Below are 14170 nucleotides of genomic sequence, written 5' to 3'. Positions count from 1 at the left end.
CAATGTGCAATAGGGCCCAATGTATCTATAGCACAAAGCAGTCACTTAAAGAAAACGTGCAATGGATTTAAAAGTACCAAAAGAGTTAAAACACTAAAATGACAAAAATCCAATAAAGGGATCTATAGATTGGAATTTTAGAAGATTTAAGGACAAATTTAACCAAAAAGCTATTGTTATTGTTATTGTTATTTTGGATTTATATCGCGCCCAATCACCTGCAGGTCTCTAGGCGCTCGAAATCTCTAGTTACAACAATAAGCTTGGCAGACATTGCAAGAAAACACTCCCTGGTCTAGCTGACACTCAGAATCCTTCTAAACATCAGTGTTTTTAGCATCTTCCTAAACCGCAGGAGGTTCCCTTCCCTGCGCAGCATCTCAGGCAGCGTGTTCCATAGCTGAGGGACTAACACAGAGAAGGCTCTGCCTCCCTTGGTTACTAATTTGTAACGGGGGCAGACCAGTAGCTGAGAATCTGAAGATCTAAGTGTTCTCACTGGGCTGTACACAACCAAACGATCTGCAATGTAGGCGGGAGCCTGGCCATAAATTGCCTTATGGGCCGTACATAGGCTCTTAAATTCCACACGCTCTTTAATGGGGAGCCAGTGCAGGCTATGAAGCAGAGGGGAGGCCTTAGTTCTCCGTGGGAGTCTAAAAATCAGTCGTGCGGCGTCATTCAACACGACCTGTAGTCTATTTGTCAGGGTTTTGGGGAGTCCCAGATAGAGGGCATTCCCATAATCTAGCCTTGAGATAACAGTTGCTGCTACGATTGAGCGCATCATTGATTGAGAGAGGACAGGGGCTAGCTTCCGCAGTTGACGGATCACATTTATGCAGCTTCCCACCACAGAGGAGATTTGACTGGACATTGAGAGATCACAGTCCAGTTTAATCCCCAGACTCTTTACATTCAAACTTGGTTTTGGAGCAAGACCTAACTCTGCTGGCCAGTAGAGGTCATTCCAAGGTGAGGCGGTAGATGGAATCACCAATACCTCAGTCTTGTCTGGGTTAATCTTCAGCAGATTTTCAGTCATCCATTGAACAGTATGCCTCAAGATGTTCTGGGCATTAAGTTGTGCAGTCCTTGTGTTGTCGACACTCAGTACCAGCTGCGTGTCGTCCGCATAATTAAAAACTCTACAGCCCATGCAGGCCAATGATGCAATTAGAGGTTGTAGGTAGAGGTTGAAGAGGAGTGGGGACAGGGCGGAGCCCTGTGGCACCCCACATTCTAAAAACCCCACCTCAGATGTTTCATCCCCTAGTTGTATCTTTTGTGTCCTACCCGAAAGGAAGGATTGCAGCCATTTAAATGCTAAGCCCTTGATCCCAAAATCGCTCAGCCTGTCCAGGAGAAGAGCATGACTGACCGTATCGAACGCCGCTGATAGATCTAGCAAGATCAGGGCGCTCGGTGTCTTACAGCTATGTGTGATTTCAGGCAATGAAGCATGAGTCAATACACCAAACAGGTTTGCCCCAAGTCAGAAATGTTGCCTTGGGGCTCAGTCTCTGAAATGGAAGTTGAAATCCTCCAGAGGGGCAAGGTTGCAAGCTGTATCTAATAATGTCCTCTTGAAGTTGGATCTGTCTTGTTAAAGCTGTTTGTTTTGGTGGTAAAGCTTTGAATGGAAAAATTGTTGCCTTTAGAGCATTGTCATTCGGTCTTCCTTAAAGGGGGGAAACAATACATCCCACCACCCAGGCAATTGTTCCTGTTCTTGGACCAGTGTTTACTCCTGTTTCAGTATAATCACTGACTGGGCAGCTGCTAGAGATCCAATGCAAGTTAGCCCCCAGGAGCTTCTGCCAGGGAAAATATAACTTTTGAAAAGTTACTAAAAATCCAATGTCAGCATTGAATTGGGCTTTGACTAAATATTAGGAATATTTTTTTAGAGGGCCTCAAACCGGAGATACTAGTATTACTATTTTAATTTGCACTCTAGTTTTTGTATATGAAAGCCAGAGCCTTCCGGGGTGAAAACAGCTTTTGGGGCCTTGTCTCTTTAGGCATTTGATAACATTACATTTATACATGCCCTTTTTTAAATACTGTGCCCCCAACCTTGTGGGCTACGAGTCTTACATAAGAGGGCCTTATAAATAATTAAAAGGGAGGTTTTTCAAAAAGGGCTATTTTGACAGGTCAGCCTGCAGGTTTAAACTGCAGCAGTCAGGCTACAACGTTAGGCTAGGAGCAATATTTTTCTTGTCACATTAGTGGGTGGCACAATAAATGCTGTAGTTTAACTTTCTATCCCATGGGTGTAGTTTCTACACCATATACTAGGGCATTAAGGAGAGTTCAATATGACAACCAGGGATTAGACATTTTTAAATGTATAGAGGTCAGAGGACATACACTGGCCACAGTATCACAGTGTGTGGTATCTAAAAGCAAGCCATAAAATTCAGCAAAAAATTGGGTAACCACACAAAAATTGTGTTTTCTCACTATTTTGAATTTTCATTAATAGAGTAGAGATACATTAAAACGTATTATAGTAGACATCTTGGAGAAAAGCACGAGTGGCCAATAATCAAGGAACCAATGTCAGAATATAAAGTAGAGGTTTTGCTCAGGTTTCACACTTGCCCGTTGGGAACAATCTAACTTTTTCATGCTATGCAACTGCTGATTGTTTGCCTTTATTCCTAACACTGGTTGGAGTCTTATGCGCTGATTTTAAAATTCTCAAAAAGCAAAGAACAGATTTAACAACAAAATCTCACATGTGGCTGTTTTGCCTACTATATGAAGTCTAAGATCCAGTTTCATTACATACTGACATCATAATTATATTTGACTATAATTCAATCATCTTTTGTGATGTTTGTATTGCAAATGCTATGGTAACACCATACACACTTAACACCTCTGCAAAGTGAATTATGTGTTTCATTTAAATACTATTGAATTCTTTCTTGATTTTCACCTTCATTAAATAAAATTCATTTAAAATGTATTTTTGAATTAATTTGTGTTTTTATTATTGACAATTAATGTCCATTGTGTTAGTAACAGCAGTTACCTGCCCCTACAGTATTATGGGATAATTTTGTGGGTTTACCGAGCGACTCCACATTGCAGAAGCAGGTACATTCTCAGGTGAAATGTTGGACGAAAAGAGGACTTATCAGGGCAGAGCACAATTAGCAATTCTCACAATAATTTCTCATACACAAGGCGATCTTTAAGGTTCCACGTGGAATTAGCTGGTGATCTCCCCACTACCAAGTTACTAATACCTCCTGCATCCCCAGTATTCAAGGTATCTCAATGGGGGGATTAATAGTCACATTTCCAGGACTTTAATAATGAACAGATTTTCAGCATAAAAAATTGCAGAGTGAACAATGTAATCGAATTGGGGAGGAAGTAACAATTTCCCATAAATGTGTGTTCTGTCCCTTTATTTATGTTTTTGAACTACTTTTTGGGAAAATTTGGAATTCTTACAAACACTATTCATGACTTCTTGCTTCTTAACAGAACAGTCTGTCCTGGGTGGGTCTTTCAAAAGTGGATACTTTGTTAAGCGCTCTCTAATTAGCTCTTTTCATGAGGTAGGGGGATATTTCCTTTCTGTCACTCTTTTAGTGAGTCTCTCAGCATGGGTCATGTTAGTTGAATCCTGTAAAAGTAAAGTTCCTTTTGGTCGTATTAGGCATAGAAGTATCAGCCCCACCACGCACATGTCAACTATAATCCCCATACTGCGATGGGGTAGCCAGGTGAGGCAAATTAATCAACCTCTCCCTCCACCTTAATTATAGGCTGTAACCATCATTGCAGTTTTACCTGTGACTGGGTGAGTGAGGATGATATGTGCTCCTGCACAGTGTACCTCTTGATGATGTGAGTACTTGGGACATTACCGCAAAACTAGAGGTTACTCTTATTGGGCATTACTGCATATATATAGCTTTTGTTACATCCCCATAGTGGACATCTACTTTGGGCTTTATGAGGTGTACTTCATGTAGGGGTAGTACCCTGCTACAGTTTGGCAGATTGTGACTTCATCTTTTTTCCTCTTTTTGAAAACCAGGGCACCGAGGTAGCTTTCTATGTGACTTATGAAATTGAAGGCAGAGATATACAGGCAAGAGAGTTTTGCTGATAAGTGCTGATGATTGTCTAATTATTAAATTAGTGTGTGACTACAAAGGACATTGTCTCTCCTCAGACTGAAATGCGGATATCCCCTTAGTGAGAGTAAGATTGGGACCAATCAAGCCATTGTGCATGTATGCTCTATGTTTAGCAGTGTCTTTTGATTTGTGGCCCACATATGACATCCTTGACCTTCACATGTAACATGTGCCTCTATTTGACGATACCTGGGTGATTAAAAAATCCAGATTTTTATTTGTGTATTGTCCTAATTTTACTAGCACCATGTATGATTCACTCTGGTCCTTCTAGCGCATATTTGTAACTTCTTAAAATTGAGAAAATTGTTAGTCTAGACTCTTAACCCTGACAAATGCCCCCAGACCAATATAGGCGACTTAGAATAGGGCAGAAACATGTATGCAATAAGACGATGGTCTGTGCCATTGAGTTCTCATTTATTTGCATAGTTGGTTTTAAATGTACCTGAGGTCAAAACTAATAAAGGTGAAAACCCTGTTACATATTGATACTTATAACTGTAGCTGGATAACCCTGTTTTGTCCAGCAAATTATCAGAATTCCCTCAATCGGGTTTACTAAGAGGTTGAATCCCCCATTGGTGGTATTGTGCCTACCATGGTGGGGAGAGGTTGCCTATGATGAAGCATGTCACATTATATGAGGGAGGCTTACTCTTCCAATAAGTTTTGGTTTTTCTTCTCCTCTTGGGCTTACCCCTATCAATGCTAGAGTCTTGGTAATTTAGGTATCACTGATTTGCACCATAACACTGATAACAATTGCACTGTAGAAACCACCATACCTTTATGTGTTTTTAGCCTTTGCTTTTGGAGGACATGTGGTGGCATACACCCCCCCTCTCCTTTTGTGTTTTAAGTAGTGATCATAAATATTTTACCCATTGTTCAGCTGGCAGACTACAGCTCAAGTACCATGCTCAGATTTCTTCTGCTTGGAAAATTAGCTCTTTGGAGTCAGCTACCCACTGAAGTGCACTTTAAACATGTCTGAGGACTGCCATAGCAGCCTGTGATTGTGGAGTTTTAAGTGACATGTCATCCTTTTACCAGGCCCAACCCTACCATTTTAATACATATAAGTCACCCCTAGGTTAGGCCCTCGACAGCCCCAAGGGCAGGGTGTAATGTATTTAAATGATAGGATATGTACTTTTAAGTTGTACATGTCCTGGGAGTGAAAAACTTTTACATTTATTTTTCAATACTGCAAGACCTATGTTATGTTATGTTATGTTATGTTAAAATTAGTTGTAAAGTGCTCTTACACCCAGCGGTTTCATGGCCTACCTCTCCCTTAGGATAACATTTGAGTTACCTTATTACATTTTATAAGTGTAATTTCCAAATGGAAACAGCTGCTAGTTCATATTTGGTGTCTTTGAAATTGTAATGAAAAATCCTAACTTATGGTGAAATAGGATTTCAAATTGCAATTTTGAAAATGGGACAACTTACCCCTTCAGGGTCAGGGAAACCCAATGCTTGACACTCTCCAGGACCAGCTGAAAGCCTTTGATGTTTTTTATGAAGAACTGTATCGGGAGAAACCTATAGATCTTATTGAAGCACAGATCTTCATTGAGGAGGTGCAACTACTATGCCTTAACATCAGTAATAGATACAATCTTACGGAATTAATAACTGGTGTAGGGTTCTTAGCCCTAGCCCAGCTGGCCTCACAAATAGGTTCTATAAGCACTTCAAAGAGACAATGATCCAACACCTAACAGCCTACTTTAATTCCTTTCACTCCTCTTAAGCACTTACCTCAAAAATTGCATAGGCACATGTAGGTTTAATACCCGAACCAGGTAAACTGGCCAATGCAGTCAGCTCATTACGACCATTCGCGATGATAAATTCAGATGCAAAGATTTTCACAAAGATCCTAGCGAGTAGGCTGCTACCTCATTTGGTTTTGCTGTGTCTGATAGACCTAGACCAATTGGGGTCCCTCCTCCACCACCAAGCAGCAGACAATATTAGCTGAGCTCTAAATCTAGTGGAAAAGGCCAATTTCAGACTCATTTCTATGACTATACTTCCACTTGATGCTGACAGAGCTTTTGCCAGAGTAAATTGGACTATTTTTTTTCAAGGTGCTGGAGGCTATAGTGCAGGGACCCCACATGCTAACCTGCATAGCAGCCAGTTACCGCTCTCCTAGTGCTCGAATTCTGGTTAATGGGTAAAGGTCGAGTGGGATTTCCCTATATAGAGAAGCTAGGCAGGGATGCCCGCTGTCACCACTATTGTTCTTAATTTCCTTCGAATCTTTGGCGTCAACTATTGTGAGACAGGAGGGCATAGAAGGAAGCCCTTTAGTGGATAGTGCCACACTATATATCTATTCATGATTGATATCCTCCTCACAGTGACAAAACCCATGAAAAAGATCCCAAAGGGGATGGAGGTTCTGAATGCATACTTTAAGGTATTTAGGTTCTAAGTGAACCTAGAAAAATTGGAAATGCTGAGTGTGGGATTGACACCAGTGACATGTGCTAAGCTGGCCACTGTGCTCCCAATTCATTGGGCAGTGGGCAAGCACCTCAAATATCTGGGAGTGTTCATTACCCCACACATGCACCAGCTATATACAGCTCATAATGGGCACTTTTTCAATACTATCAAAGATGACTTGTCCCAATGGAAATGTCTGTATGTCTCCTGTTTGGGAAGGCTGGCTGCCATTAAAATGAATCTCCTTCCCCGATTGCTCTAGCTCTTTCAGGCACTCCCACTTAAGGTCCCGGAGAGTGATTTAAAATTCTCGCAGAAGTATTTTGACTTCTTTATATGGGGAGGGAAGTGAGCATGGGCTGTGTGACAAGCATCTAACCATCAGGGAGGATTGACACTTCAGAATATTCTCAAATACTATCAAGAAGCCCAGATTCAAGTTTTTTTTGTGCGGTCCCTCTATAATACGGAATGCCGCTGGTTGCCTATGGAGGCAGCTGTGAAGGGACAGACTCCATTGTCTGTACCGTGGCTTCCAAAACAAGAAAGACTGGCAGTTTGCTATGTATCTGAGATACTTAAAACCTCCTTTGAGATCTGGAATGCACTCACCAAACCCCCAAACTGACTGTGTTCCTCTCCCACTTTGCACTTCTGTATGGAAATAAAAACTTCACCCTGGTGATGAAGAGAGTGCATTTTTTTTCACTGGTCGTCAAGGGGTTGTAGAATGCTGTGGGCCCTGTTTCAAAGGGGCAAAATCAAGGACTTTTTACAGTATAAAACATATTTTTCCCTGACAGAGATCAAGTGGATGCAATATCAGTTGTGTCATTGGGTCCCGGCCCCTACAAAAAACTTTGGCGGCTTACTATACATTGACAGTCTGGGAGCAAGCTTTCACCTCCTATGTGGATCCTAAAAAACCTTCTTTCCAAGAGAACCTCAGAGCTGTTTTCTGTTTACTACCGCCTGCGCAGGAACAAAGGTTTTATTCCGTACCTGGTAGAGTGCAGACAAGGCATACCCCCACTTTCCCAGGCAGAGATCAAAGTGTCCAGCGGGATGGGGTCCCCAGGACACTGCTTGACCATGCCCCAGGAAACGGTGTCCCTGGAGCTGGCCTCTAGCTAGTAGAGGGGGTCCGACATCCCCCCCCAAAAAAATAGGATCACTGGGGCCCTACTGTTGCTGAGGGAGGGGGAAAATAAGCCCTCTCCTATTAATTTTAAATACGGCCACATGGCCGGTGTCCCCGGTGCCACTTGGAGGCTCAGGGAGGGAGGCTGCATACCCACTCCCATTCAAAAGCAGTGTGGGCCAAGGTGATGAGGTCCCAGTGACCTTTGAGAGTCTAGGGTAGGGGGGCTGCATGCCTCGATTTTATTAGATTTTTTAAATCTATTCCGAGTTTTATATAGCACGAACAAGACCCAATCTTGGGTATCAGAGCGCTTTAAAATATAACAGAAATCAAATCTGCCGATATTCAAGTCCTTTAAACCTATTGCAAGGCATAAGAATTCATCTAACACTGGCACAAGCTTACAAATAATACGCATATTGAAGCTTAGTAGAAATCAACTAGGGTTAAATTAGTACATGTCATGCCGTACTTAAATTAAAAAATAATACCACTAATGAAGATTACTAGGAATCCGTGCTGGTTACAGTATTACATGTCCAGTCAAATACACATGTGGCTTGAGAGAGGTGCCTGTCATTAGCCATCGACCCTGTCATCTTGAGCAGGGACTTAAAGTATCCAACAGAGCTGATTAAAGGCAATAGAGCTAACTCGATGAAAGCAAACGGTCTTGCGCTATACCCTGTTTCATTGCTCTGAGATTAGCAGGACTATAATCCTGTTTACCGTCGCCTACTAGAAAGGCTGAATGTAGAATATCAAGTATTGTCTGTAGGTCCCAGAAGGAGCCTTAATATGGTCCACTCTTAGTTATCGAAAGAGTTTTGTCATGAGAAAGGACTTAGCCTCCTTTTTGAATTATGAGGCGGAGGTGATTCTTCTAATATTTAGCGGAAGTTAATTCCAAATTCTTAGTGCAGCTCCTGAGAATGCTCTATCATATGTTCTCTTCTTACGGAAGAATGCTGGTTTCAGTAAGAAATCTCTGGATCCTATCGAAGATCTACTACCTCTGGAAATCATAATTTTCTGTGCAAGGTAAAGTGGAGTTTTGTAGTGTAGTGCTTTGTTTGTAATACAAGCAATCTTTAACTGTATTCTTGCATCATACAGTAGACATTTGAGCGCTTTCAGATGTGGAGTGATGTGGTCAAATTTTCTAGAAGCCGTTATGAGTCTCTCTGCCCTCAATTCTAATAATGCCAATGGGAAATGGGTTGGCAGGGACTCTCGGAGGCATGGGGGAGGGTCACACTCCCCCTTAAAAAATGAATGCCACAGGGGATGGTATTTCTGGGGCATCTCAAAGGCTCAGAGAGAGAGATAGATATGCCTCCCACACCCAAAAATATACCTGTGCTGCCCCTCTAGGACCTGGCACACCCTGTTTTTTTTAACAAAAAATGTTTTTTGAACCACAGAGCCATGGATCCTTCTTGAATTAGGGTTGGGAGGATCTTGCAGATTGTTACTCTGTGGAATTCTGCAGAGTTACAGAAAAACTCTGTGAGACTCCATGAAATTCTATCAACGAGCGGAAAATATGCATCTTGCACTCCTCGCGTTGTAATTTAGTGCAGGTAGCACGAATAGCCCTCAAAATCAGATCAAATGTCATCATGCATTGCACAAGAGTGCATGGCTATTTGAGCTGATTTTGCTGTTGCTCGAGTACAAAATGTACTTGAGCTTCGGTGACTCTACTCAAACAGTGACTGCTTGCGTATTCCGGTGACCTCCAAATATCGCTCACACTCAGCAGCTCACATATTCTACATCCTCTTGGGAAAAAAATTCCACCACGAGGCAATTGGCCAATTTTGCCAGAACTCGGTGCTAAAGTGAATGCAGAGTGGCCAAAATTCTGCTAATTTCGTGGGTGGAAATAACATTTTTTACCAAGGATCTGTAGTGCCCATAAAACAAATTGACGGTTTGGGCCGCAGATGGCGTCCCTCTGGGGACCCCCATCCTAGGCCTTGGGGGGCAGGGTATGCTTAGCCTGCCCCCTATATGTTTTTAACATTTATTTTCGGGACAGGGACTGAGATTCTCTGAGTTCTAAAATAGCTGCCATCACATCTTTGTGGACAGCAGTGGTAGCCAATCATGACTTATCTTTGTGCGCTCGGCGGATCCTTCGCGGCATGAAGTAGCTATACTTTTAACCTTAATTTCTCTAACAACTAAACAGAATTTCACCAAGTTCACTGCTCAAGCTTTGGAGTACTCCCATAATGCCTTATGGCTCTTTTTAAAGAACATTTTTTATTCCTGCTGGTGCTCCTAGATGTGGTCTCCTGGTTCATTGAATCCATGACCCTAGTAGAGTTTAAAATATTTTTACACCACTCCTAGCTGGAACTATATGCTCTTTAGCTAAAGTGCAGGGACGTACCTCTTGTGGTGAGTTCTATGGCTGCACTTTATGGCCTGAAAATGTTATAAGAAAGACTCAAAGGATTGATGTGTTCTGGAACTTGTATTGTCTTGTGTTTGGCTTTTTAACTGTTTTTGTATTTCTAATTACTTTATACACCTTTCTGTAAATTAGGCCTGTCTGCTCTGTGGCATATCTATCACAGGTTGAGCTCAAGATTATTAATGCATGTGTTGAACCTGAAAAATTGACTCACCATCTTCCCAACAAAAAAGAAAAGTTCTTAAAAAAGGGCTATGTCAATCGTTTTGCTTCTTTCCAGAAATGTGGAAAAATCTGCGATTTCTTAGACATTTCAGCCAGTATTGCTATTTCAATGTATCCAGGATGGTTTTCCTCTGGTGTTATGCCCTGCCACTTCAATGGTCTGGTGGGCAGCATTAGAGCATTTACAGAACCTTGGTGAGGGTTGTATTCTATTGTGTCCTAGGTAACTTGACTTCTCAAAGGCTTTGCGTTAGGTTGTTCTCACGTTCGAGAAGGTTTTCCTCCTTGAGCACTACCTTTAGCGCTCTCTCTTCTACAAGTTGCCACTTTTTAGCCTTTGTGGGACATTTCTATCAGGTTTCTGCCGACCCAAACCAGTTTGCTAGTTAACATTACATCAATCAGAAGTCTTGTACACATTTAACTAGTAACAATTTGCCTTCTATAAACAACCATACTCTTACGATATAAAATAAATCTTCATGTGTACTTTACTGTACACTATATAAAACATTTGTATATATATCCTTTTTAAACACGCTTCTAGGGTACGTTTTCTTTGCAGACAAACCACTGGCAACCATATAGGCAACAGAGACACACGTCTATACTAATTTAACCCATTTTGCTCACTTGAGTAGCCTATATTTGTAAATAAATACCAGTGATCACCTAATTACAAGTGCTACAAGAAAATAGTGTGCTAATACTAAACAAAGGAAAATGAAATGATAAGTACTACTTTCCGAAAAACAGAATGTTCAATTATGGGTAGTGATTTAGTAGTACGTACTGTCATTGGATATGTCATATTTGAGGCCATGATCAGTGCCCTGGGGAAGAAGGATGCATATCTAGCCATACCTTGTACTAAACCTAATCTCTTTCAATGTATATATTTTCAACATATGTGCAGCCATTTAGAATTGTATGAGAGTATTGCATTACATATAGGGATAACATGCATTGACCATTTTTAGTATTTCCTAAAATTATGAATGGAGAATGGTCACCTGGCTCAGAATCGATGCAAAGAATCTGCTGAACTGAAGTGTCCTATCAGACGACAGAAGTACTTGGAAGTATCACAGTGATATACATGTGTAGGCTGCCTTTGAACAAAGACTCCATATGTAACCATTGATTGAAGGAATCATTTCCGGTCTCTACCTACATTTCCCCTCTAGGTATTAATTTGACCAGGTTTAAAACATAGGATATGTGGAGGATTCTCACACATCATAAAAAAGGGCCTACTTGTTGAAACTTTCATGTGGCGCCATGTTCTTAGGGGCACTTGCACTATGAAGCTCACTTCTTGACACTATTTGCCTGATGTGGAAAATATTCTCATTGTTGTCTTGCATTAGTAAAAATCGAAAGGAAAAACAAGTGCACTTTCTTCCACAAAAAATGACTCAACTATCTCAGACATCATGAACCGCAATTAACAAAAATGATGACACTGGAAACTGGTTTACAGCCCCAGCATCAGGGCCAAGTAAATAGTGATTACACAGAACATTAATCCATGTCTAGGTGACTGGCAACACAGTATCCAGGGCCTATGCTCTACTGGCCATTATGAATTCTAGTTTCAGTGTTACAACATATGGTAGATAAAGATTTTCAGCTGATCTGCAACAAACACCCCTATTTCAATGGGTGTGTTCTTTGAGTTTAAGATACTATGGTGGAGATACATACATAGCAGAAACACAGTGGCATAGTTAGGGTAGCACACATACAGTCAGTTGAAGTAATAAGCACTTCTCAGGACTATAGTGCCAATCAGTGTTGCCCTAATGACGTTTTAAGCATGACAAGATATGTTTTGGCAACTGTATTTGGAATCTTCCATGTTCTCATGGCTTCCTGAATTGGCGTTTTCAATGATGTTGTGGTACAGCCATTGCCCAAGAGTCTTTAAAATTAACTGGAGAGGAAGCAGCTTCCAATCACTTTTGCTAATCAAAAAGAAGGTGGACAGTAACCCCTGCACTCACTAGGTGCACCTTAGATTTACCCCCCATTTAGTATCGATGTACCATATTGCGTCCAACATTGTATTTTCACTAGGTACTACAGAATGTCACTATTATCCCCGATCCCTACCTGTATCATTTCTCTAAATACATCTCAGCAGGTCTTGCCTCATTAATCTGATTATTTAGGAAACTTCACCGGTTTTATAATAATGTTGCCAATGTTGGAGAAATCAGCTTAAAATATGGCTTAACTGCCCTTAATGAAGGTTTATCATTTTGGGTCTTATTCCGTTGACGTGAGCCCACTAACATCCACAGAAAAGGTCCGACCCCCGGACTTTGATCTGGCAGTCAGATGCATTGGGCGAAGGGACCGACTGTTACTTTTCCGGCGGGCTCAGGGAGCCTATCGGGGCAGCAGTGGGACTGCAATCCCTACAATAAGGCCGGTGCCTGCTCAGGCACCACCATAGGGATTAGGATGTTCATTTCCCTCAGCCTGTACATGGCGGTCCGACCACAATGTACAGGAAGATGGAAAGGGACTTTGCGGACCCCTACCCGGGCCCCTGTCCCTCCTGGGCCATCGCTATGTGGCCTGGGGGGCACATGTGGTGCCCCGCCAAACATCCATGCACTATGTGCCAGGCAACATATGGTGCCTAGCACATGGTGCATGGATGTTTAAAAATATTCTCTTTCAAGTGAAGCTTGTGCTGCACCCCTTTTCCTTGCTGTAGCACAAGCTGCATTTGAAAAAGCCATATTTCCGATCCCCATGCTGTTGCAGGGATTATGCTCATACACAGAACTATGCGCAGGAAACCAGGACCTCAGTGAATTGCGGTGTACCAAAAACTCACCTCAGTACCCAGAACCCCTATCCGACCAGCATCAGTGTCTCATTCGCTCTTCATACCATATAGAAGCTACCAATGATTAGACAACCCAGAACATGCGACTTTAGAGTACTCTCAGGAATGGTGGGAATCAGAAATACCTGTTCGTTACATCAGTCCACAACCAGAGTATTCAGAGACACAGTAAAGTTTAAAATGTTTATTTTATAAACTATGTGTCCAAAGATGCAGTACTTTGGCTAACATAAGCAGACAAATGATTAAAATTAAAACCATCAGCATTGTTACAATACCATAGAAAATGAAGGGAGAAATCATATTACAAATGACAGTGGAATACAACCACCCTCCCTTCGCTAGTAAGCTAGTATTATTATACTAATAGAAGGTCTCTAGGTTTGAATGGGGAACCCCATACCGTAAAGATCAGCTTAGGTGAATCACATCACAGGATCAGCTTTGCTCTGCGCCTGCAAAAGTTCTTCTCCAGAATGTGTGTCTAGTGCATGCAAACTGCAATATTAAAGGCTCTCGACTTTCAGATATTTGCAGCTGTGTGCGTGTTATGGCTAGAGCGTGGGCCAATCAACCTGAACTCAAAAACATACATTGTTTGGTGGCTCAGACTGTTTCTGCACACAATGTTCAGACCAAGGTCGCAGTGCACGTCTAGGGATGTGAACAACAGACGGTTCTCATGTACAGAAAAAGCAAGCAAGCAGTTTTCAAATAATAACATCTATCTGCTGTGTCGTGTGCAAAAGCAGCAAAAGTGGCAAGATGGCGTTTCTAACATCTAAGACGCTTATGCTAACATAGCAATGTATGTCATCTAAAACTTCGCCTCCACTACACCCTCCCTTGATCGGACCACGAACTATTAGAGATAC

Source organism: Triturus cristatus, chromosome 4_2, assembly GCF_964204655.1.
Source record: "Triturus cristatus chromosome 4_2, aTriCri1.1, whole genome shotgun sequence".
In the NCBI taxonomy this organism is placed as follows: Eukaryota; Metazoa; Chordata; class Amphibia; order Caudata; family Salamandridae; genus Triturus; species Triturus cristatus.
This window is presented reverse-complemented; position numbering follows the sequence as displayed.